Below are 27295 nucleotides of genomic sequence, written 5' to 3' on the forward strand. Positions count from 1 at the left end.
AGAAATCTATCATATCTAACTTTTCCAGAGTTTTATTCACCTCCTTAACTTCATTCTTATTTTTTTTTTGTCACTTTTTTTTCTAGTTCGGAAAGGAGAAAGTTGAAGTTTCCCACTACTATAATTTATTATTTATTTTTCCTTCTATAATTTATTCAACTTCTCCAAAATTTAAGATGCTATACTATTTGGTACATGTATGTTTAGTGACTTCATTGTCTAGAAACTTTCAACAAGATGTTATTTCCTTCTTTTAGTTAAGCCTATTTTTGCTTTATCTAAGATCAGAATTGCATCCCCTGCTTTCTTCACTTCAGCTGAAGCAAAGGAGATTATGCTCTAGCTTCTTATCTTTATTCAGCATTATATTTCTTCTTCCAATGGGCTTGTTGTAAACAACATATTGTAGGATTCTGTTTTTTAATCCATTAGGCTATCTGCTTCCATTATAGGGATGAGTTCATCTCATTCACATTTATTGTTATAATAACAAAGGTGAGTTTCCTTCCATATTTTTTGCTTGTTTATCCTCCCTCTCTCTTTTACTCACCCTTTCCCTCCTCACAATTGTTTTAGTTCCCCAATCTACCTTCCCTTTTATCTGTGTCCTTCTCCCTTTGATTATCTTCATCCCTTTCTATTCTTAATACAGTAAGTTAGATTATAATAGCTTTTTCCATTTCTCTTTTATGTCAGATAATTTACCCTATCCAATCCCCACCCCATCCTTTTTCCAATGCAATTTTCTTCCTCTCCCCCTCCTTGATTTTGCTTTTGGAGGTATCATCTCATCAAAGTAATCTTATATCCATACCTTCTATCTGCTTATATTTCTTTTAATTGTTGCTATAATAATAAAGTTGTTGAGGGTTACAAATATTATCTTGCCTTACAGAAATACTAATACTTTAGCATTATTGCATATTTTATACTTTATCTTTTTTTGGGGGGGGGTTAGCTTTTTATGTTTCCCTTGAGTCATGTATTTGGAGGTCATTTTTTTTTTTTATTTAACTCTGGTCTTTTAATTAGAAATGCTTAAAAGTCCATTTTCTCCCTGAAAGATTTCATTCTATTTTTCTGGGTATGTGACACTTGCTTATAATCCTAACTTCTTTGCCATGTGGTATATCATGTTCCAAGTCCTCTGATTCTTTAATGTAGAAGCCGCCAAATCCAGTATTATCCTAACACCACAATATTTTAATTCTTTTTGACTACTTTCAATGCTTTCTCCTTGATGTTTGAGTCCTGTAATTTGACTATGATATTCCTGAGAGTTTTTAACTTGGGATCTTTTTCAGATGTTCAGTATTCAATGGTCTTTTCAATTTCTGTTTTGCCTCTACTACTGATATATCAAGTCAGTTTTCTTTTATAATTTCATGAAAGATGTTTATCCAGGCACTTTTGATCATGGCTTTCAGGAAGTCCAATAATTCTTATGTTTTCTCTCCTGGATCCATTTTCTAGTCCAGTTGTTTTCCAATGAGAAATTTTTACATTTTCTTCTATTTTTTTTTTTTTTACTGTGTCTTGATATCTCATAGAGTTATTAGTTTTCACTTGTTGAATTCAAATTTTTAAGGAATTATTTTCTTCACTGAGTTTCTGTACTTCCTTTTCCATGTTACCAATTCTATGTTTAGAAAGTTATTTTCCTAAATAAATTATTTGTATATCTTTTCCCATGCTATTGACTATTTTTTCCCGATTCTCTTGCATTACTATCATTTCTTTCCCCAGTTTTTCTTCTGCATTTATAAATTGCTTTTATAAATCCTTTTTAAGCTCTTCCAAGAATTCTTTTTAAACCTGAGACCAAATTACATTTTTTTTGAGACTTCACATGTAACCATTTTGACACTAGTGTCCTCTTCTTGTATGCCTTGATCCTTCCTATCACCATAGTGACTTTCTATGGTTAAGCTCTTTTATGTGTTTGATTTTGTTTTATGCTCACTCCTTTCTGTAATGGGCTGAGGTTTGAGCTGATGCACTGAGGTCCCAAGTACATGAGGCTAGATAGTAATTGGGCTATACTCTGTTAATATACATGATTGGATAAAGAATGGTCCCTGCCCACTCTCCGTGCAAGTCCTGATGTGTTGTATAGGAAATGATGATTTTGGTGGGTGGAGGCAGAGAGAGAGGGAAGAAGACAAGCTGGGGGAGATTGGGCTGAGTTCGAGACTCAGAGCTGCTGGTTGTGTGGCTGCTGGTCGAGCTAGCTTCTTGACTCAGCTGCACACATTTCTATCGCCGATTCTCTTCCACCTCCGATCCTTCTTCACTGAGAATAAAGACTGACGATTTTCCCCTAACCTGAATTCCTGTCTCGTGCTGATCTTAAAATATACGATCTTAACACCTTTCTGCTTTTTTTGTGACTTGATGTTTTTATTTGAGAGTTGGGCTCTGGTATTGCACTATCCCAAGCTTTTGTGCTGGAGTTTTATATCTTTCTGCTGGCTTTCATTGGGCTTTAGGGCTTAGCTGCTTACTTTCTCTGGAAGACAGGCTTCCCTTTTGATTTGCATTGTGGAGTTGGTGCTTCTTTGAGTGTGGGGTTTAGCTGCTGGACCAATGCAGGGTGCTGCTGCTAGGGGTGCTATTGTAACAGAGTTTTTCTGATTCAGCTCTGGAGAGCTCTTTGGGCTATGCTTGCTGTGGTACTGTGGAAACAGGGCCTCTCTGCTAACAGAAGTTGAAGGAGTAATTTTATTGCTGAGTTACACAAGACATGTCCCGCTGCTAGGTTATTATGGGAAAAGAATGTCTCTGATGGTGGTCTCCAAGGGCAGGGTCTCCCTATTGGCCCAGGGCTTCACTACTGGTCAGGAATGGGGTCAAGGTCTGGTGCAGAGGGTGGGATTGCTCAATTGGAACCTTGCACTCTAGGGTGCTGCTTTGTCAGATTAAGAAACCTCCCTGATGGATTGCCCCAGATTCAGAATCCTACTCAGGCTCTCTGCTATGGAGCTGATGCAGCTTCTTCTATTTCTGTTGCTCCCACCCCAGAGAGACAGACCTTTCTGGCTAGCTTAGTAAGCTGCTTCCCTTAACTTAATTCTTAAGTGTTTTTCTAGTTGTTTGGTAGGAAATTTGGGAGGCTTTCAGAGTACCTTCCTCACTCCAACATTTGACACTGGATGTCCCCTTCCATTTTAAAGCATATTTTCATTGTAATCTCCTTTTATCACAGAAGGAAGAACATTCTTCCTTAATTAGTCTTTTTTTTTTCAATTCTCAAGAACATTCAGGCTCTTCTTTTCCCTTCTCCTGCCTTTTTTCCCCTCAACTGAGAAAAATTCATCTCTGCCTTCAAGGAATGTCAGAATGATTTTGTCATGCCTAAGAAAAATGTTATGAAGTTGCTTCTATATTAAGATTTCATGAACTTAATGAATAAAAATGAATAATTTTGAATCACCTCTAACTGAAATTTACATTTTCTACAATTATGAGTGCAGGCCATAAACTACAGTAGTATGAATAGTTACCATGACTTTGCCACCAATAGAAATTACAGATATTTTCATACTACATTGCATTTATTTTACATATCTTGAAATATCATGGACTCTCAATAGTAGTTTGAAGTCAATATAGTTATTAGACCTGTTGTTAGATTACACATGATCAGTCATCTTCCCTACTTGTAAAACACTGATTGTATAACATGAGAAATACTGGTACAGGACCACCCAGCATGGTGTGCTCTCATTGGAGATATCCTCTATAAGCAAAGCAGAATTGAAGTAGCCCAGAAGAAATGTGAGATGAACAAAGAGAGTCCACCCCCAAATGTTCCTAAGGACGTTTGTGTCCGACCTGTGGCAGAGCATTCCAAGCTCTTATTGGCTGATCAGGCCCACTAGCTTGATTCTAACAAAGTGATATCATATTATTCCTTTTCAAGAAAGAAGCACAGCAGTCAACCAACTAACAACACAATTTGCCACCAAATGAAGTCATATTTTCTTATATTAACAATTCAAACATCTACATTAGTTTCAAATATGACCTATCCATAGTTGTTTCCTGATCAATATACATGGAAGTGGTTTTCATTCATTGATCATGTTCTATAAAAACTGGTCAGTTCAAATAAAAATATTTTTATTTTTAACATAATTCTTAACTGGAATTATAATGAGTCATGAGGAGAAAATCATTTTAGTGGAAATTAAGAAAGCTAAACATTAACTGCTGGAGTTGCTTTGTACCTTTTTTCTACAAATATAAAGCTACACATATAAAACAGGCAATTTCAAATAAATCTCTTGGTTAAGGGGAGCTGGAGTGGATAGAGCACCAGCCCTAGAGTTGGGACAATCTGAGTTCAAATGCAGTCTCAGACACTTAACAATTACTATCTGTGTGACTTTGGTGAGTCACTTAATTACAATTGCCTACCCAACAAATAAATAAATAAGCAACAAATTAATTAATAGATAAATGAATGAATGAATAAATAAGAAATCTAGTGGCTGAAATAATTATATCACTAACAACTTGTGTAAAGCATGGATTGCACACAATGTTGTAAATTCTGTGATTAGAAAAAATCTTTTGTTTTATTTTTTCATCTATTTGATTATCTTTTCATACAGATTGCAATAGTAATATTTTCCCCACTAAAAGCAGTCTAATTCAAAAAGTCTTCTGGAATTTTAGTTTTTCTTGTGAAGTGGGGGGAAAATTTTTATTATTTTGATAACTGAATTTTAATATTAGACCTTTTTGCATTAAAAACAATACATTGAAAAGAGATCTATAGACTTCATCACACTTCCAAAGATATCCATTACACTAAAAAGATTATTAATCTCCAGTTCAAATGGATACCATGAGATTTGCTTCTTATTCTACTCCCTATAACTAAGAAAACAAGGATAAGATTGGATGTTTCACTGCTGTTCTCACAGTGGGGTGATTGAGATCTGTAATTCACAGATAGTGTTTAAATCTTTTTAGCTGCTGCAAAAAAATTAATATATATGTATATATTATATACAGAGGGAATTATATATGTATGCACTATTTGTATTTTCAGCTTTTGGAGTTAATGTTGCTGTCAGAATTTCAATTCCTGAAATGTTTTGCTTCTCTGTGTTTAAATTGGCAACATAAATGTTGCTTTACCCACAGTTTTGCATCTAATTGCCTAGGATTTAATATTAAGCAAAAAGTAATTTCTTTAGAAAAATGTATTTGAAAATATACAGGGAATGATATCATGTAGGAGGAATTTTGAGGGAGAAAAAAAAAGGTACAAAGTAACTCCAGCAGTTAATGTTTAGCTTTCTTATTTTCCACTAAAATGATTTTCCCCTCATGGCTCATTATAATTCCAGTTAAGAATTTATTATTGATGGAAATTTGGGACATATTTCATCTTAATCTCTTAAGAAATCAAATAGCTGTTAGTGTTGACAATTCTTTTTTTTTTTTTTTTAAGTAACAATCCTTTAAAACTAAGTGTGACAAAATGAGTAAATATAAAAATAGCTTGGCAGCAAAATGCTTTAATTTAAGCTATGAACTCTTTGCTAAAGCTTCAGGAAGATAATACTTTTGCTTGAGTTAGATACTTGCGGTAGTAGTTCAGTTACTCCTGGCTCATAAATTAAGTACCTTGGGAAGCTGCATTAGGCCTTTGGGATCCCCAGGGTTCTGCTTAATTCACTGAAGCTATAATTTACTAAATAGTGCTCTGGTGGCCTACAAGAACTAATGGAACCTCCCAAGGTGCCTTACTTAAAATTGGGAAGCAGTTTGGACACAGGAGCAATCTGTTTCTTTTATCAAAAATAAGTTTAAAATTGAAAATGCATTGCTGGAAAAAATTTCTCAAAGCACTCATGTTGGTGACAAAACAAAAAAAAGTCATTCTCTTTTCTATTGGAATAGAAAAGATGCAATTCAACATCACTATATTTTGAAGTAAATTAATCATTCTGAAAGTTTAGAGTATTTTCTATATGATTTCCAAAAAACTTTCATAACAAGTCATTTTATTTATATAGTTTACATCTATATACATATAAACAGCATGGAGTAGTAAAAAAAAAAAAAAAAAATGCACTGGAATTGAATCCAGGAAAACCTGGGTTCAAATCCCTCTGCCAACATTTAGATTTTTTTTTATTTCATAAAGCCCCAATTTTCTCATAAGCAAAAGGTATATAATAATATAGGTAATATTAACCTCTGTAAAATGAATTGGAGAAGGAAATAGCAAACTATTTTAGTGTCTTTGCCAATAAATTCCCCCAATGGGGTCACGAAGAGTCAAACACCAATGAAATGACTGAACAAGAAAAATTAACCTAACAGATTTGGTGTGAGTTTCAGACTGTTATCATGCTTGAAAAGTCCTTTGTAAATTTTAAAATTACATATAAACATTTGGTATCGATATTTTGGGAAGTCTGTTAAAAATCTTTTCTTCATATTGAGCAGAAACAGAAATTGAACCAGTGTGAAAAGGAATTATTGATTGGATTTTTTAAAAGCTTTATAAATCTTAAAATAACTTATAAATATGATTTTATCATTATTGTTAGTTTTTCAATAAGAAACTGTCAAATTGTCTTGTGAATTTGTGAAAGAAGCCTTTCTCTTCCTTCTATCTCAATAGTAATACCTTTCCTCTAAGAGTACTTTCAAATTAACTCTGCATGTATCTTATCTGTACTTATTTATTCAAAGTTGTTTTCTTGCATTAAAATGTGAGTTTCTCTAGGGCAAATACTGTTTTTCCCTTTGTTTGTATCCTCACCTAACATAATAGCATGCATTAAGAATTAAAAAAAAAAAGGTTGTTGACTTAATAGTATTAATATTTCAGTATGGAGGTCAATATAACACCTACCAGAAAAAAAATCCTATACTATAAAATATGAGTATGACTCCTTCTATGAGTGAGATTGCCTCAAAATCTAAAATTAATGATGCTTTTTCCTACTAATTTCCTAAAATATTGCCCAACTATTCGTAGAGAGAGGCAAATATTTCAAAGGTAAGTATTTATAGAAAAGAATGGAAAGGAATATACAAGTATTTTTAGGGACCTAAACATCATTTTGCAAGAGGTCAAGAAATTAAATACCCTCTATGAAATATCCCTCCAAAGCTAATAGTGAGTGTATACATATATATATATATATATATATATATATATATATATATAATTATATTGGTCTGAGTACATTCTTTATCACCTTTTCTACTTCCTAAGCTCCCCAAAGGTAGAAACTGTGTCTGCTTTGTATTTTCTCAAGCATGGGAGAGATTGCATTATAATTAATAGGTCCTTAATGTTGATTAAATAAATGAATATAACACCATTAATAAGCATTGTTTTGTTTAGATATAGTCATAGTAATGTCTAGAACACATTCCATTTTGGCTAGTGGGAATATCAGGATAGAGATGACTTCAGAGCTCATCTCTTCAGCTTACTAGTTGTGTTAAGTTATTGACAATTCATCCTGCCATCTGGGGGAGGGGGTGGGGGGTAAGAGGTGAAAAATTGGAACAAGAGGTTTGGCAGTTGTTAATGCTGTAAAGTTACCCATGCATATAACCTGTAAATAAAAGGCTATTAAATAAAAAATAAATAAATAAAGACAAAATTCATCTGGAAGTACAAAAAAAAAAAGTTATTGACAATTAAAATACAGAGCTTCCTTCAATTTCAATCTCCCTATATAGAAAATAGAGAAAAATATCACTTTCACTATATTTTTCAAGAAGTTGTGGGAGTAAAACATTTACATATTTTTACTACATAAATATAAATTATTGCCATAGCTACCAAGAAGACAGATTCAATGATCTAATCTAAATTTCAATCTGCCCCAGGGCCTAATTTGCACCCTATAAGTGCCCAATAAATGTTTGTGGAATGAATTCTTGTTCATTCTTAGTTAAAACTCTATTTATCTTTATCTAAAGCCTTAGAACTCTATTACCTAAGGAAGTAGAAGAATATACATATACAAACTATGTATAGTATCAGAAGCTTGCATAACTCCTCGGAAAGCTATTTAAATACACACTATTTAATGATCTGGTCTAGTCCAGTGTGTATTAACCATTTTATCTCTTCTATTACTGCAGTATTCAGATGAAGGCTATGGAACCCTTCTCAGAATCACATTTTATAATGCATTTAAGGATACACAATAAAAAAGTGAGTCAAGTATATTATTACATAGCTCTCGAACTATTTTAAAATATAACTTCTAGGAGCCTAGGTTAAGAATCTTTATTCTAATCCATTTTGCAAAATAATGCTATAGAGAGTCAAAAATGCTATAGAGAAAAGTAGAGAGGGAGAGGGAGAGGAAGAGGGAGAGGGGAGAGCAGAAAAAAAAAACCATATGAACCTTGAGACTATTTTTTTTTTTTTTACCATTTCTCCACTACCACAAATTGGTTATATTGCAAAAACTTTGATAAGTACAACTAGGAAAAAATCCTAACTTTTTGTAGTATGTTATAAACCCTTTTGTCAGTCTAATGAAGCTTATGGATCCCTCCCCAAGATCACTTTTTTTTTTTTATTTAATAGCCTTTTATTTACAGGATATATACATGGGTAACTTTACAGCATTAACAATTGCCAAACCTCTTGTTCCAATTTTTCACCTCTTACCCCCACCCCTCCCTAGATGGCAGATGACCAGTAGATGTTAAATATATTAAAATATAACTTAGATACACAATAAGTATACATGACCAAAACATTATTTTGCTGTACAAAAGAATCAGGCTCTGAATTATTGTACAATTAGCTTGTGAAGGAAATCAAAATGCATGTGTGCATAAATATAGGGATTAGGGAATTTAATGTAATGGTTTTAGTCATCTCCCAGAGTTATTTTTCTGGGCATAGCTAGTTCAGTTCATTACTGCTCCATTAGAAATGATTTGGTTGATCACCGTTGCTGAGGATGGCCTGATCCATCAGAACTGGTCATCATCTAGTATTGTTGTTGAAGTATATAATGATCTCCTGGTCCTGCTCATTTCACTCAGCATCAGTTCGTGTAAGTCTCTCCAGGCCTTTCTGAAATCATCCTGTTGGTCATTTCTTACAGAACAGTAATATTCCATAATTTTCATATACCACAATTTATTCAGCCATTCTCCAACTGATGGACATCCATTCAGTTTCAGTTTCTAAGCCACTACAAAAAGGGCTGCCACAAACATTGATGCACATACAGGTCCCTTTCCCTTCTTTATAATCTCTTTGGGATATAATCCCAGTAGTAACACTGCTGGATCAAAGGGTATGCACAGTTTGATAACTTTTTGAGCATAGTTCCAAACTACTCTCCAAAATGGTTGGATTAGTTCACAACTCCACCAACAATGCATCAATGTCCCAGTTTTCCCGCATCCCCTTCAACAATCATCATTATTTTTCCTGTCATCTTAGCTAATCTGACAGGTGTGTAAATGGTATCTTAGAGTTGTCTTAATTTGCATTTCTCTGATTAATAATGACTTGGAGCATCTTTTCATATGACTAGAAATAGTTTCAATTTCTTCATCTGAGAATTGTCTGTTCATATCAACTTTGACCATTTTTCAATTGGAGAATGGCTTGATTTTTATATAAATTAGAGTTAATTCTCTATATATTTTGAAATGAGGCCTTTATCAGAACCTTTGACTGTAAAAATGTTTTCCCAGTTTATTGCTTCCTTCTAATCTTGTCTGCATTAGTTTTGTTTTGTACAAAACTTTTCAGGTTGGTATAATCGAAATTTTTCTATTTTGTGATCAGTAATGATCTCTAGTTCTGCTTTGGTCATAAGACCTTCCCCTTCCACAGGTCTGAGAGGTAAACTATCCTGTGTTCCTCTAATTTATTAATAATTTCATTCTTTATGCCTAGGTCATGAACCCATTTTGACCTTATCTTGGTGTCTGCGTTAAGTATGGATCAATGCCTAGTTTCTGCCATATTAGTTTCCAATTTTCCCAGCAATTTTTATCAAACAGTAAGTTCTTATCCCAAAAGCTGGGATCTTTGGGTTTTCAAAGAACTAGGTTGCTATATTTGTTGACTGTTTTGTCCTTGAACTAATCTATTCCACTGATCAACTAATCTATTCACTTAGCCAATACCAAATAGTTTTGGTAACTGCTGCTCTATAATATAATTTTAGATCTGGTACAGCTAAGCCACCATCATTTGATTTTTTTTTTCATTAATTCCCTTGAAATTCTTGACCTTTTGTTTTCCATATGAACTTTGTTGTTATTTTTTCTAGGTCATTAAAATAGTTTTTAGGAGTCTGATTGGTATAGCGCTAAATAAATAGATTAGTTTAGGTAATATTATCATCTTTATTATATTTGCTCGCTCCTATCCAAGAGCATTTAATATTTTTCCAATTGGTTAGATCAGACTTAATTTGTGTGAAAAGTGGTCTGTAATTTTGCTCATAAAGTTTCTGATTTTCCCTTGGCAGATAGATTCCTAAATATTTTATATTATCAGTAGTTACTTTAAATGGAATTTCTCTTTGTAACTCTGACTGTTGGATTTTGTTAGTGATATATAAGAATGCTGATGACTTATGTGGGTTTATTTTATAACCAGCAACTTTGCCAAAGTTGTGGATTATTTCTAATAACTTTTTAGCAGAATCTCTGGGGTTCTCTAAGTATACCATCATGTCATCGGCAAAGAGTGATAATTTGGCTTCCTCATTGCCTATTCTTATTCCTTTAATCTTTTTCTCAGCTCTTATTGCTATAGCTAGTGTTTCTAATACAAATCAATATAATATGATATATTTATGTATATAGAGCATACATTTATATTCCTCTATCATATAATTAATATACATAATAATCATATATTACTAAATACATTAATATAATATATTACTAATAATTAATTAATACATTCATATCTCTTACTAATATAACTCATAATAGTACATTATACATAATATGTATATATTACATAAGACATATAATGTTGGCGTACATAGACATTAACTCCATGAATCAAGACCACCAAAACTACTTCCTCTAGCAGATCATCACAATATTAAATAGTAACGGTGATAGTGGGCAACCTTGTTTCACTCCAGATCTTATTGGGAATGGTTGCAGTTTGTCTCCATTACATATGATGCTTACTGATGGTTTTAAATAGATGCTGCTGATTATTCTAAGGAAAAGTCCATTTATTCCTATACTCTCAAGTGTTTTTAATAGGAATGGATGTTGGATTTTATCAAATGCTTTTTCTGCATCTATTGAGATGATCATATGGTTTTTGGTAATTTGGTTATTAACATGGCCAATTATATTGATAGTTTTCCTAATATTGAACCAGCCCTGCATTCCTGGTATAAATCCTACTTGATCATAGTGTATTATCTTGGAGATGATTTTCTGTAGTCTTTTTGCTAATATCTTATTTAAGATTTTAGCATCAATATTCATTAGGGAGATTGGTCTATAATTTTTTTCTCTGTTTTCAACCTACCTGGTTTAGGTATCAGTACCATGTCTGTGTCATAAAAGGAATTTGGTAGGACTCCTTCATTTTATCAAATAATTTATATAGCATTGGGGCCAATTGTCTTTTAAATATTTGGTAAAACTCACATGTAAATCCATCTGGTCCTGGGCATTTTTTCTTAGGGAGTTGTTTAATTGCCTGTTCTATTTCTTTTTCTGAAATGGGACTATTCAAACAATTACTTCCTCCTCTGTTAGTCTGGGAAGTCTATATTTTTGGAGGTAGTCATCCATTTCACTTAGGTTATCAAATTTATTGGCATAAAGTTGAGCAAAATAACTCCTTATTATTTCTCTATTTCCTCTTCATTGGTGGAAAGTTCTCCCTTTTCATTTTTAAGACTACTAATTTCATTTTCCTCCCTCCTTTTTCTAATCAGATTTACCAAAGGCTTATCTATTTTATTGGCTTTTTCATAGAACCAACTCTTAGTTTTATTAATTAGTTCAATAGTTTTTTACTTTCAATATTTTTAATTTCTCCTTTCAATTTTAAATTTCCAATTTAGTATTTGATTAGGGGTTTTAATTTGGTCTTTTTTAGTTTTTAGTTACAAGCCAATTCATTAATCTTTTCTTTCTCTGTTTTATTCAAGTAAGCCTTTAAGGATATAAAATTCCCTCTTATTACCGCTTTGGCTGCATCCCACAAATTTTGGTATGATGTCTCATCATTGTCATTATCTTGAGTGAAATTATTAATTGTATCTATAATTTGCTGCTTCACCCAATCATTCTTTAAGATGAGATTGTTTAGTTTCAATTACTTTTGGTCTATTTCCCTAACTTTTTGTTGAATGTAGTTTTATTGCATCATGATCTGAAAAGAAAGCATTTACTATTTCTGCTTTCTTACATTTAATTTTGAGGTCTTTATGTCCTAATATATGGTCAATTTTTGAATAGGTTCCATGAACTGATGAGAAGAAAGTATATTCCCTTCTATCTCCATTCAATTTTCTCCAAAGATCCAACATACCTAATTTTTCTAATATTCTATTTACTTCTTTAATTTCTTTCTTATTTGTTTTGTGGTTTGATTTGTCTAATTCTGAGAGTGCAAGGTTGAGATCTCCTACTATTACATTTTTGTTGTCTATTTTCTTGCAACTCTCTTAACTTCTCCTTTAGGAAGCTGAGTGCGCATACCACTTGGTGCATATATGTTTTAATATTGATATTGCTTCGTTGTTTATGCTACCCTTTTGAGCAGGATGTAGTTTCCTTCCTTATCTCTTTTAATTAGATCAATTTTACTTTTGCTTGATCTGAGATAAGGATAGGCTACCTACTTTTTGACTTCACCTGAAGCATAATAGATTTTGCTCCAGCCTTTTCTTTACTCTATATGTATCCCCTGCTTTAAATGTGTTTCTTGTAAACAACATATTGTAGGGTTCTGACTTTTGATCCAGTCTGCTATCTGCCTCCTCTTTATGGGAGTTCATCCCATTCACATTCACAGTTAGAATTACTAAATCTGTATTTCCTGCCATCCTAATAACCCCAGATTGTGCTTTACTTATTCTTGCCTCCCCCAACCTCTTCCCCTTTTAAACTTATGTACCCCTCTTGTATCACGATACTTATCCTCTTTATAATCCTCCCTCCCCCTTTGAGTCTTTCCCCTTCCTTCCCTTATTACTCTTTTTTTCCTTTTCTTCTCCCCGTTTTTAATGAGGCGTAGAAAGAATTTTTCTCTAAAACAAATGTCAATTATTTTTTTCTTTGAGCCAACTCTGATGAGAGTAAGATTCGCAATGTTCCTCCCCCTCTCTAAATTCCCTCAGATATGATAAGTTTCCTTAGCCTCTTTGTGGGATGTGGTTTCCCTTTTTTTATCCCTCCTTCCCACCTTATTCTGCCATCATCCCTTTTCCATATCTACTTCCCTTTTTTATGTTATATCAGTACAATCAAATTTTACATGTATTCTTTTTTTATATCCACAACTAGAAATACAATTCTCAAGAGTTATTTTTACCTTTCTGCATCTCTTGAGGTCTATTCTTGGAGATCAAATTTTTTGTTTTAATTCTGGTTTTCTTCAGAAACAAATGGAATTCATTTGTTTCATTAAATATCCATCTTCTTCCCTGGAAGAAATGCTCAGCTTAGCTGGGTAGTTTATTCTTGGCTGCATCCCAAGTTCTTGTGCCTTTCCGAATATCATATTCAGGCCCTTCTTTCCTTTAATGTAGAGGGCAGCCAGATCTTGGTAGATCCTTATTGTGGCACCTCGGTATTTAAATGGTTTTTGGCTGCTTGTAAATTTTTTCCTTAATCTGATAGTTCTGAATTTTGCCACAATATTCCTTGCAGTTTTTATTTTAGGGTTTCTTTCAGAAGGTGTTCGATGAATTCTTTCAATGCCTATTTTACCTTCTGATTCTATTACATCTGGGCAGTTCTCTTTGATGATTTCTTGTAAAATAGTATCTAGGCTCTTTTTTTCATCATAGTTTTGGGAAGTCCAATAATCCTCAGATTATCTCTCCTAGATCTATTTTTCCAAGTCTGTCGTTTTGCAAGTAGATAATTCATGGTTTTTCAGTTTGTCATTATTTTGTTTTGCTTGACTGATTCTTGCTGTCTCAATGAATCATTAGTTTCAATTTGTTCAGTTCTAATTTTTAAGAATTATTTTCTTCATTGCTTTTTTACTTCTTTCTGTATATGTCAATTGAGTTTTTGAATGTATTGTTTTGGTCTGTGGAATTTTTTCCATTTCACTAATTTTTTTTTAGTGAATTATTTTCTTTTCAATTCACGATCCTACTTTCTTGTGTTCTTTGTCTTTTCAATTCACTGATCCTACTTTCTAGTAGATTCTTTATTTTCAATTAAGTATTTCAGGAAATTAGTTGCTCTCTTATGAAGGCTTCTCTTTCCTTTTCCCATTTATCTTCTAACTCTCTTTTGAGGACTTTTAATGGTCTCTTCTATGAGAGCATTATGTAAAGGAGGACAGTCTGATGCATTTTTGCTGTTTGAGGGTCTCTTCAGGTTTGCTGACCTGCTCTTTTCTGCATAGAAGCTGTCGATGCGTTCTTTTCATCTTTTTATTCATGTTTTAAAGCCTTTAGGGTAGGTCTCCTAGGCAAGGGGTTACCAGCTTCCTCTGCAGAGCAGGGAAGATGTAAACCGATTTCCGCTCTGAGGTATGAGGAGTGCTCTGAGTGAGAGTCTTCCCTTCCCCAACAGGAAGTGGATTCAGCACTGAGCTCGAGCTATCAAACTGCTTAGTAGGGCTGAGTGGGTTAGCGTTGCCCTCCTAGAGACTAAGTGGTGAAAGTGATCACTGCCCCAGGCCAGACCTCTTGTGGGACTGTGAGTGTGTACAATGACCGCAGACCACAGACTGCAGACCTGCTCAAACTCTGCCAGCGTCTCTGCCTGATGCAAATCGGCCCTGGAAAGCTCTATGGCCCCAAGCCGGAGCTCCCCACTGCGCCAGATTGGAGGCTAACCGGGCTACGTCCTCCTGCTGTGCAGGATCACAGCTGCCCAAGGAGAAGCCCTCTGCAGGTTGGGGCTGGCGCTTGTGCTGAGATCTGTGCCTTCACCCTGGGTTTGGAGACTCTCCTCGGAACCTAATTTCTCTCCCATCTGCCGATCTCCCCCTGGCCCCGGAACCAACCTTTTTTGGCGAGACTGCAGATTTTCTTGACCGGTGAAGGATTGTTCTACTTCTTATCTTTACTAATTGTAGCAGTCAAGACTATTTTTGAGGCTCGATATAATATTGATAAAGAGGGTAAGAGAAGAGCTTAGAAAGTCGTGTGTGTCTTCTCTGCCATCTTGGCTCCACCCCCCCCCCCCATCACTTTTATAATGCATGAAAAAATGTGGATTAAGAAAGGAAATTAGTTATATTCAAATAGTTAATTAGGTTTCTAAAGTTCACAGACACCTAGTTAAGAATACTTCATAAATGGATTTACATGTGAATTCTACCAAACATTTAAAGAACAATTAGCCCCAATGCTATATAAACTATTTGAAAAAATAGGGAATGAAGGAGTCCTACCAAATTCCTTTTATGATACAGACATGTACTGATATCTAAACTAGGTAGATTGAAAACAAAGAAAGAAAATTATAGACCAATCTCCCTAATGAATATTGATGCTAAAATCTTAAATAAGATATTAGCAAAAAGACTACAGAAAATCATCTCCAAGATAATACACTATGATCAAGTAGGATTTATACCAGGAATGCAGGGCTGGTTCAATATTAGGAAAACTATCAGTATAATTGCCCATATTAATAACGAAATTAACAAAAACCATATGATCATCTCACTAGATGCAGAAAAAGCATTTGATAAAATCCAACATCCATTCCTATTAAAAACACTTGAGAGCATAGGAATAAATGGACTTTTCCTTAAAATAATCAGTAGCACCTATTTAAAACCATCAGTAAGCATTATATGTAATGGGGACAAACTGATCAGGAGTGAAACAAGGCTGCCCACTATCACCATTACTATTCAATATTGTATTAGAAATGCTAGCTTTGGCAATAAGAGTTGAGAGATCAAAGGTAATGAGGTAATGAGGAAACCAAATTATCACTCTTTGCTGATGATACGATGGTATACTTAGAGAACCCCAGAGATTCTACTAAAAAACTATTAGAAATAATCCACACCTTTAGCAAAGTTGCAGGATACAAAATAAACCCACATAAGTCATCAGCATTCTTATATATCACTAACAAAATCCAACAGTCAGAGTTACAAAGAGAAATTCCATTTAAAAGTAACTACCAATAGTATAAAATATTTAGGAATCTATCTGCCAAGGGAAAATCAGAAACTATATGAGCAAAACTACAGAACACTTTCCACACAAATTGTCTGATCTAACCAATTGGAAAAATATTAACTGCTCTTGGATAGGGCGAGAAAATATAAGATGACAATACTACCTAAACTAATCTATTTGTTTAGCGCTATACCAATCAGACTCCCAAAAAACTATTTTAATGACCTAGAAAAAATAACAACAAAGTTCATATGGAAAAACAAAAGGTGAAGAATTCAAGGGAATTAATGAAAAAAAAATCAAATGAAGGTGGCCTAGCTGTACCAGATTTAAAATTATATTATAAAGCAGTGGTTACCAAAACCATTTGGTATTGGCTAAGAAATAGACTAGTTGATCAGTGGAATAGGTTAGGTTCAAAGGACAAAACAGCCAATAACTTTAATAATCTAGTGTTTGACAAACCCAAAGACCCCAGCTTTTGGGATAAGAACTCACTGTTTGACAAAAATTGCTGGGAAAATTGGAAATTAGTATGGCAGAAACTAGGCATTGACCCACACTTAACACTGTACACCAAGATAAGGTCAAAATGAGTTCATGACCTAGGCATAAAGAATGAGATTATAAATAAATTGGAAGAGCATAGGATAGCTTACCTCTCAGACCTGTGGAAGAGGAAGGAATTTATGACCAAAGAAGAACTAGAGATCATTATTGATCACAAAATAGAAAATTTTGATTATATCAAATTGAAAAGTTTTTGTACAAACAAAACTAATGCAGACAAGATTAGAAGGGAAGCAATAAACTGAGAAAACATTTTTACAATCAAAGGTTCTGATAAAGGTCTCATTTCCAAAATATATTGAGAATTGACTCTAATTTATAAGAAATCATGCCATTCTCCAACTGATAAATGCTCAAAAGATATGAACAGACAATTCTCAGATGAAGAAATTGAAACTATTTCTAGCCATATGAAAAGATGCTCCAAGTCATTATTAATCAGAGAAATGCAAATTAAGACAACTCTGAAATATCACTACACACCTGTCAGATTGGCTAGAATGACAGGGAAAGATAATGTACAATGTTGGAGGGGATGTGGGAAAACAGGGACACTGATACATTGTTGGTAGAATTGTGAATACATCCCGCCATTCTGGAGAGCAATTTGCAACTATGCTCAAAAAGCAAGGGTATGCATACCCTTTGATCCAGCAGTATTACTATTGGGCTTATATCCCAAAGAGATTTTAAAGAAGGGAAAGAGACCTGTATGTGTAAGAATGTTTGTGGCAGCCCTCTTTGTAGTGGCCAGAAACTGGAAACTGAATGGATGCCCATCAATTGGAGAATGACTGAATAAATTCTGATATATGAATATTATGGAATATTATTGTTCTCTAAGAAATGACCAGCAGGATGATTTCAGAAAGGCCTGGGAGAGACTTACACAAACTGATGCTGAGTAAAATGAGCAGGACCAGGAGATCATTATATACTTCAACAACAATACTACATGATGATCAATTCTGATGGATGTGGCCATCTTCAACAATGAGATGAACCAAATCAGTTCCAATAGAGCAGTAATGAACTGAACCAGCTACAACCAGCGAAAGAACTCTGGGAGATGACTATGAACCACTACATAGAATTCCCAATCCCTCTATTTTTGTCCGCCTGCATTTTTTATTTCCTTCACAGGCTAATTTTACACTATTTCAAAGTCCAATTCTTTTTGTACAGCAAAATAACTGTTTGGACATATATATATATGTATAGTTTTTAATTTATACTTTAACATATTTAACATGTATTGGTCAACCTGCCATATGGGGGAGGGGGTGAGAAGGAGAGGAAAAGTTGGAACAAAAGGTTTTGCAATTGTCAATGTTGAAAAATTATCCATGCATATATCTTGTAAATAAAAAGCTATAATAAAAAAAGAATACCTCACAAAGACAATGTATATTAAGATAATCATATTTATCCAAAAAGCATTAAACATCAATATATGTTTAATATATGCATATAGATAGTGCATATAGATAGTGAAAATATGCATATAGATAGTGAAGATAGATTAAAAAGGACAAAAAACTTCTTGATTCTCTAAATCATTAATTTCCAAAAAATAATATGTCTCAAAGATGCTTTTTGACTGCTGTATCTTTAAATTTTTTTCCTAAAAGGTATAGGAATTCTCACTCACTGTTCTAGCTAGCTTAAAAGTACAAACTTAACTGACGTGTCTAGGCAATGGAGTTCTGGGGCTGTGGATCCATATAAAACATGTATTAAAAATCATAATACATTCAACCCACAAAAATTTATTGAATACCTTTTAGTTGCAAAGTCTGTTAGTAAGTCCTGGTGCAGAAATAAGTGTTAGATTAGATATTTTATCTGTCCTATAAAAATGAGAACAGCAACTCTTATTTTTCTTTTTTCCTTTTCTTTAAATGTTATTTTTATTTTAAGTTGCATATTCTCTCCCTCCTTCCATCTGCTCCCCAACCAATTAATAAAACAAGAAATACAGTCCCACTTATACATACAAAGGCATGCAAAACATATTTCAATTAAACCATGTTTGGTGTGGTAGGAAGGAAACAAGAAACCTAAAGGAAAAAAAATACTTCAATCTGGACACTGATTACAAGTTTTCTCTATCAAGATAGATAACATTTATTGAAATTAAATCTTTCCCAAGTGATTATCTTTACAATATCACATTCTATGTACGTTGTTCTGTTTCTACTTACATAGCTTGACATCAGTTCATAAGTTTCCCCAAGTTTTTTTTTTCTGAAACCGTTCCCTAATTTATTAATTCTAGCTCAATATTTATTTATTTATTATTTTTATTTATTATAGTTTATTAGTGTTTCATTACATTAATATATCATAACTTGTTCAGTCATTCTTCAATTGATAAATATTCTTTCCATTTTAATTCTTTGCCATTAAAAATAGAGCTACTATAAATAACGTGTGTATGTCCTTTTAAAAAAAAAAAATTATCTCCTTGGAGAATGGAACTGGTAGCCATATTACTAGAATTAAGTTTATGCACAGTTTTATTACTCTTTGAACATTGGTTCCAAACTGTTTTCCAGAACTGTGCACAAGTTCACAGTTTGACCATTAGTGCATTTAAGTACCTATTTTCCCCTTTCTCCTTAAAAATTTGTCATTTTCCTTTATTATCATTTTATCCAATCTTATGGATACAAGATAATACCTCAGAATTTTTAATTTGCATTTCTCCAGAGGGGGCAAGTGAAGGTGTGGGATTAGAGGCAATCCCATTGAACTCCCTCAACATTCCCTCCAACCAACTTTAAAATTATGTCAACAATCTACTTTTGGATGAAAAGAATGAACTAAAGGTCAAAGAAAGACATTTTTTCAACCCAAAAAATCTTTGGAGCTTGTGAACAAGTTGGTGAACAAGAGGAGCTTGTGACACTGAATGAAAGCCTATCCATAATCTATACACACAACAGAAGTAGCAGTAGTCTGAGCTACATCAGGAACTTCACAAGCTTTCAGCTCAGAAAAGGTAAGGTAGTTGGGCAAATGATCAGAATGAGATTGCAGGGAACTTTGCAATTTCATTGGGTACAGCTAACACTAACTGGCAATTCTATTGCCCATATGCAGTTCTGAGTCATTGTTCCAAATTGGAAAGAAGCACTAGAAGGTGGCTCACAAAGAACTAAGCATCCTAATTACAGTTTAAAGGCAGAGAAAGGGCTGAAGCTTGTAAAGGAACCAAGGAAAATGTAGAAACAGAGTGGAAAGCAGGAGTGCAATAACCTCTCTTCCCTGCATCACACCACCTTGGAAGCACTGAAATTTTGCCAAACACCAGAATTAGCTCTTTAAACAGCAGCAAGAAAAAGTCTAAAGTGCCTCTTCACACCTAAATCAGGAGTGTCCAACTTTAATATAAATGATCATTTATTTCTATATATTGTTCACCTAATCTATTTCATTGATCAATCATTCTAATTCTTATTTGGTATCAAATTATTCTGATGATTACCATTTTGAAAAACATTTAGAGTTCTAGTACTCCTATAGCCCCTTCCTTCATGTCTGTATTTCACTGATTTCCTTGATAATCTTGAACTTTTTTCCTCCAGATTAATTTTGTTAATATGTTTCTAGATGTACAACATAATTCTTTGGTAGTGTGATTGGTATAATACTGAATAAGTAAATTCATTTAATAGTATTGTCCTTTTTAATTATATCAGCCTACCCTTGAACAATGAACATTTCTCCAGTTACTTAACTCTCTATTTTTATAGAGAATATTTTATAATAAGGCTCATGTAGTTCCTGTGTGTTTTAAAAGGAAGGTTTACAAGTATTTTATGATATCTGCAATTATTTTGAAAGGAATCTGTTTTTCTTTCTCTTTCTGCTGGGTTTTATTTACAACATACAGAAATGATAATGATTCCTGTGGGTTAATTTTATACTCTGCCAACTTGATAAAATTGTTCATTGTTTTGACTGGTTTTTAAGTTCATTAGTTCATACCTGTACTATTTTATATAGTTTTATTTCCTTGTTGGCTAAACCTTATTTTTTTAATATATTTCTTATTACTGTAGATAATATTTTAGCACAAAATTAAATAATAAAGGTGATAATAGCTATCCTTGTTTTCTTAGAAGACTTGAAGTTTATCTTATTACATATATGTTAGTTTTTGTTTTTAGATTGATGCTTCTTGTCATTAAAAAAAAACAAACTTCTCCATTCATTCCTATTCTTTCTAGTGTTGTTAATAGGAATGGGTATTGCATTTTATATTTTAAAAAATGTCCTTACCTATTTAAGTAATTAAGTGATTTTTATTGGTTTTGTTATTGATGTGGTCAATTAGTCTGAGAGAAAATAATATTATACTATTGTATTAATAATTAATTGTTAATTTGTGATCTACCTTTCCCCCTCTATTTCTGTTGAGACACAATTTTGAAAAGGTTCAGTCTCTGAAGGGCATAGCTGAGTAATATTATTCCTTCTCCCCAAGTTCCGTACTCCTTGGATAGGACTCCATCCAATTGGGAGACCTAATTTCTGTTTAGAGAATAAAAAAAATCCAGTCTGGGTGTGACTTTATCTGGGTGAGGAGCTCACTGTCCTGGATTCTGTCCATTAGAGTTTAGGGCAAACTAGCTCATGACCCAGTCATGTTCTTAAAAGGAGAAGCTGAAGACTTTTAGCCCACTTCTCACAAAGTTAGGTTTTACTTGGCAAGCAAGAAAGTTCCCTTTCAAAAGGAATTGAAGGCATTTTAGAGTCTCCTTTGGTGTTTTTTGGTTATTAAGAGTAATTACCAATTATCAATTTATTGATTATTAGCTAGCTTAATTAACAGAGTATTAATTTCTTTAAAACTCTATCTCAGGGGAGTTTATTCATTACAATGCCTAGAATTCTCCTTATATTGAATCAGGTCTACATTCCTGGCATAAATTCAAACTGGTCATAATGTGTAATCTTTATAATATATTATTCTCATATTTCATGTACTTTTTAATCAGAATTCATTAGGGAAATTGGTCTATGTTCTCCCCAGTTTAAATCAAAACTATATTTATGTCCTAGAAGGAATTTAACAGGACTCCTTCTTTACCTAATTGTTTTCCAAGCAAATTGCATAATATTGGAATCAATTCTTTAAATATTTGATTGAACTGGCTTCTACATCTGTTCCTGTCACCACCCCCACCACAATTATACTTTGCTCATTTTGTTCCCTCTTAAAGAGTGTTGGATAAATATTTTATTTTATTTTCTGTTCATATGAGCAACTGACAATTTTTAAAAATGTATTCATTTCTTTTATATTTTTAGTTTTATTAGGATAAATTTGGGCAAAATAGCTTCTAATCACTTTAATTTAACCTCCATTAGCTGTATTTTCATGCTTTTCATTTTTTTTTTGTACAGGTAACTTGGTTTTCTTTTTTTTAGAATCAAATTAGCTACTTGTTTTGCTATTTTTCTTGTTTTTTTTTTTGGTTTGGTTTCAAAGAAGCAGCTTTGTTTTATTAGTCCGATATTTTGATTTTGTTTTGCTTTTTTACTTTTGATTTTTTAATTTCTTTCAATTTTAAGATTTTTATTTTTGTGTTTAGTTGGGTATTTTTGATTTGTTGTTTTTCTTTTTTTTTTTTAGTTGCATGCCCAATTTGTTGATCTACTCTTTCTCTCTTTTATTGATGCAAATGTTTAGAGACAAAAATTTCTCTTAAATATAGCTTGACTATTCCACTAAATTTTGGTATGTTGTATAATTGTTGTTCTTATCTTTAATGAAATTCATTTCTATGGTTTGTTGTTTGATCTATTGCATGCTAAGATTATTTAATTTTAATTAATTTTCCATCTAAGTTTCCAAGGCCCTTTATTGAATACAATTTTATTACATAATGGTCTGAAAAAGATGGATGTAATATTTTTTGTTTTTCTGGAATCTCTTTCTGACCAGGTATTCATTCTATTTACCATCATTAGACACTGGGGAGTCCTGGTGCTACTATTGCCTCCAGTATTCAAAAACCAATACCATTTTAGTCATACTTTTAGATAGTCCTCCTGTACCACACCGAGCTAGAAAAATCATTTATTCTGACATTAGTTATCCCATTCAGATTTTGCTTTTTTAAAGTTCTGGAGGCAGTATTGGAAGAATAGGCAAAACTATACATTTCTCTCACCCTAACCCTCAATAATACCTCTTAATATTTATAAATGCATTCCTCTTAGCTATGAAGTGAAATAGGTAGTAAAAGTATCTCTAAATAGTGTGTTCTTTCTCGTTTCCCTAAAGGAAAAGTCTGTAAAGATCAATATTCAATATAAAAATGGAAATTTAGCATTTGCCTTCTCTCTCTCTCTCTCTCTCTCTCTCTCTCTCTCTCTTTCTACTTTTTCTTCTGTCTCTCTGTCTCTGTCTCTCTCTTTGTCTCTCTGTCTCTGTGTCTCTGTGTCTCTGTCTCTCTCTCTATATGTGTGTGTGTGTGTGTGTGTGTGTGTGTTCACAGATCCTCTTCTAACCTGTCTCCCCATATGCAAAATTAAATAATAACAATTTTACTGCATAGCTCATTGCACAAATGTGAGGGGGAGGGATCAAAGCCTAATATAGCTGAGTTGAAGTGAGCAATATTGCACTACTTACAATCATTGGTTTTTCACTTAGGACTGATATCTTAAATAGGATTAAAGGATCACAAATTTAGAGCTGGAAAGGACTTTAAAAGTCATCTGGTCAAACCTCTTCATTTTAAAGATGAGGAAACTCAGACCTAGAGAGTTTATTCATTCCTCCACCTCTTGTCGAAGAGTTCTGCTTCTCAGAAATCCCTTAACATAGAAAGCTGACAATTATTTTCTGTATAGACTCAATTGCCTCCCAACTTTGTAGTTGAAAATAAAGAAAATATGGCACCTAAAATAACTGTAGGAGCCTTTCTCAATTGGTAAAACCCAGAGGCCATTGATGGCTAATTATTAACTCTATAACCTTACAAGTTGCCCTCTGTTCAAGTACGGGGTGGGGTATTAAAGGTAGGAAAGAAAAAAAATTTTTTTAATTTTATCTGAAAAAGTTCTTTCATCCTCAACCATTAAATTGTATTGTTCAGAGATGATGTTTTGCAGGATAGATTGACTGTGGAGACAAAGTACAGACTAGGCATACAGAATTTATTTGCTGCAACCTTGCATTCTTGTAATGTTTCTGTGGGTGCCTTTCAGAGTAAAGTGGAAACAAAAACAGGAAAGTGACTTACTCCATGATAAATGAATGTGCCTAAAAACATGAGACAGTAATACCAGCCAGAATAACTGATTCAGTCTTGTCAAAAACAACATGAAAGAAAATAGAAAAGAGTTTTGTACCAATGCCAACTTAATCAAAGGCTTCAGTCCCTGTAAGCAATAAAAGTTGATAGAAAAAAAATGAGTGTGCTCTGCTGATTTTTCCCCCTGACTGGTATGAGATAAGAGTTTGGTATGAAATATGAATTTTGTAAATATATAACATACAGTTAGTCAAATTTGCTCTGAACTGGATGTTGCTCTTTAATGCTTCCATGGTTCAGATTACATTTCTAATCTGCAGAAACTATAAAAGATGGATGGAAGACACAGTTCTTAATGAAGGTATAAATACTATGGCTATTATAAAGGTAGAGATGGATATGTAATATTTAATGGCTTATTAAATTACTGGGAAAATTACTGGTTTTTCTTATTATATGTAGTAAATGTATACTTCTTAGAGACGCAGTAGAAATTAATCCTCCGCTTTCCCCTCTCAAAATAAATATCAATTGAAATGCAAGTGAAATTTTACAAAAGAAAATTAACTATTAAAAAAATCCACTGGATTTAGCCCTGATACCTGAATGAAATGTTCTCTGCTTCATCTTTGCTTTGCACTGTTTATCATTTTCTTTCTTTCAAAGTAATCTTAAAATAATTACTAAACTTATAAATTATATTTGTTCCAAGGACAGAGAATTATAAAACAAAATACAAAAGGTACATGACAATATCATTTGTCACAATCACTAAAGAATCTTTTCATGTGAAATTGGAAATGTCCAATGGAAATTAGCTTACTTTTCTTATGATTAGATAATAATAACATTCACGTTCTAATCATCACATTTTCAAGGAAAACGTCTAACATGTTTGTTTCATGAATTAATTTATGTGGGCTGTTGCTCCGCAAAGGTAGGCCATGAGGCTACTACATCTAAAACAGACTGTCAGTCCAACATCTTACCAATTTGATTAACTCTTCCAGAACATTTGCTCTAAAAACTCTTGATTATCTAGCATTACTTCCCAAACAGGAGAAGCATTAAAGAAGGACCTTGGTATAATGTTCTATGCATTATGTTATGTAACATTATTTTTTGTTATATTACATTATGCTTTGTTATCTTACATTGTTACATCATATATTTATTATATTATATTGTACTATATCATATATATTAGATCATAGTATATATTATCACATACATTCATTATATTGTATTGTCTCATAGATCAGATCATATTATTTCATATAATATATCATAAAGTTTTGCTATGTTATTTTAGGTATGGTATGGCATAGTATGGTATTGTATATATGCTATGGTATATTGTGATGTGATATGAAAAGATATGGTATGGTATACCTGATATATTCTGTCATGCCATGCTATATTGCATTATGTTATATATTATATCATATCATACTTTATATAAATTTTACATTGAAGTTTACAATATGTTACTTTCTTCAGCCCAAATTTTAGCATATGTAATGTGTCATGAATTGGTAGGATGGATATTGAGTGAAAAAAGAGATGATACAAAAACTGTATCACTTTAAAAGTCACTAAGGATTTTTCTTTATTTCCTGATATAAACTAATATGCTCTCATAGTCATGAATTATGATTGTACATTTTATATATCCCAGAAAACTTCCTAGGAGATCATAAAGTACTAATCAACTAAGCATAACTATCAAATTGGCAGATAATATATTTTTCTATTACAGTGATCACATTTCACTTATGCTTTGTTATTTGGGTTTAATGGAAAGAGGAAAATAGATGACAGCCTGTGTAGCTCCACTCCTACATTTAGATAGTAACATTACATTTAAAACCTTCAGGATGAGAAAAGTTGTTGGTTGATTTTGGGGTTTTTTTGTTTGTTTGTTTTCAAGGAATTCATTCCATTCCCCACAAAATCATTGTGTCAGGAGTTGTTATGCACTATCTGCAATCATCCAAGCCTCTCAGGGAGCTTCTAGTGTTAATACTTTATTTAAATTCCATGAATAAACAATTTAGCAAAATAAATGTGTGTGACATGGCCACCTACCACCAAGAGACTCCTGTGTTTGTTGGCCTCAGTCCCAGATTATTGTTTGGGGAAATCAGATTGGTAGTAAAAATTGCCGTTACATGAATGGTAATGGTTGAATTTGTTTAGAACCTAATCCATCAAGATAAAGGGCTAGCACAGTACCTTATTCTTAGTAGGTTATCTATAAATATGTGTTGAATGAGTGAATGAATGAATGAATGAACTTGATGATCAAATATGGATTGCCTGATTTGAAAATAAAATCAGGAGTCTTTTATCCTTTCTGTAGCCACATATGAATTGTTTCATAAAGTGGGAACTAGACAGAATATTTTCTTTAAACAAATAAAGAAAAAAAGACACTAAAGGAAAGAAGTTTCATATTACCAAAGCTTCACATTTATATGAGGAAATAGAGAAGGTACAATAAGAGAATGTACAGGAAAAATAGAAAATAGTGTTTTCCTAAAAATAGAGAGGCTAAAGAGTAACTGAAAACCCTGTTATTTTGTTAACTCTTATCTTCTGTTGAGAGTGCCCATATCCTTTCATTTGCCCAGTATATCATTCATCCTTGACTTGTCATATTCTTTCTATATCCATATTTAATCAGTTGACTAGTCTTGTCAGCACTCCCATAACCTCCATAACACTTCTTGTAATTGTCCCCTTCTCCTTATTCATATAATTACCATTCTAATTGCAGCTTTCATTACTTCTCTCCAGAATTTTGCAAGTTTCCTAATTTTCCATTCTTGACGCCACACCAAAAGTAGTCTCTAAATGGAAACATAGATCTGACCATGTGACGCCCCTTCTCAAGAAATTTCAATGACTTCATGTTACCTTTTGGATAAAATTAAAATTCCCTTGCTTATAATTTAAAGATCTTTACAAGCTGGCCCCAACATATCTTTCCAGGTTTATTGCATATTATCCCACTTCCTATCATTTATGATTCTATCAACATAGTCTAATGAATATTCACCACACACAACACTCCATCTCCCATCTTCATGTTTTGCACTGGCTTTCCTT

This window comes from Sarcophilus harrisii, chromosome 3 (assembly GCF_902635505.1).
Source record: "Sarcophilus harrisii chromosome 3, mSarHar1.11, whole genome shotgun sequence".
In the NCBI taxonomy this organism is placed as follows: Eukaryota; Metazoa; Chordata; class Mammalia; order Dasyuromorphia; family Dasyuridae; genus Sarcophilus; species Sarcophilus harrisii.